The following is a 760-nucleotide window of genomic DNA, read 5'->3' on the forward strand; positions in this document are numbered from 1 at the left end:
TCCTGAGGTATATTTATCTTTTCTGTCTTTGGATGATGCAGATTTCTTCAAATAATTTTTAAAAATTATTTAAATTCTTAGATTTTGGGATATGCTCAGATGTTAGCCTATTTAAGGTAAGTTTTACACCTCTGTCTGTTATCTTTCATTATCAGTTATTTTCGAGAACGTCTCTTGAGTAGGCCTAAATGAACAATGAACTGTCTGTTATCTTCATCAGTAACTGTCTGATGGATATTTTTTAGATATAGATTTGATTAACTTTTTCATATTCACTAAATGCCTTAAACTCTAATCTATTTCGTTAAATATTCATATTTGATCTTCAGTAACGATATAATGATTTCGCAGCGTCATCGTTGTCATTATCCTCACCAACCGTATTCTAATATTAAATATCCTTTGAACACGCTACTAACCTGTTCGAAATAATACCTCACACACATTAACTTTCTCTCTTACTGTTCCTATGTATCTCTTGTATTTTTTGTAGAACAAGAGCTAGAGGAAAAGGTTATAAAGGAAGGACTTACAAATGATGTATGAGGAGGGGGGAGGGGTATAGCTTGTTTTACGAACTATGTTGTTATCTTGAGCACGTCATGTAATGGGGGGAGGGGAGGTGATCGTGGTTATGAATGTGATTATATGAAGTGTGTAGAGATGTTTTAAATTAAAGGCGTGAGTGTGATCGTATTATATAAACGAGTGACAGAGCTACATGAGTGAGTATACCTTTACTATCTCAACAAATGTACGC

Source organism: Penaeus monodon, chromosome 20 (genome assembly GCF_015228065.2).
Source record: "Penaeus monodon isolate SGIC_2016 chromosome 20, NSTDA_Pmon_1, whole genome shotgun sequence".
Classification (NCBI taxonomy): Eukaryota; Metazoa; Arthropoda; class Malacostraca; order Decapoda; family Penaeidae; genus Penaeus; species Penaeus monodon.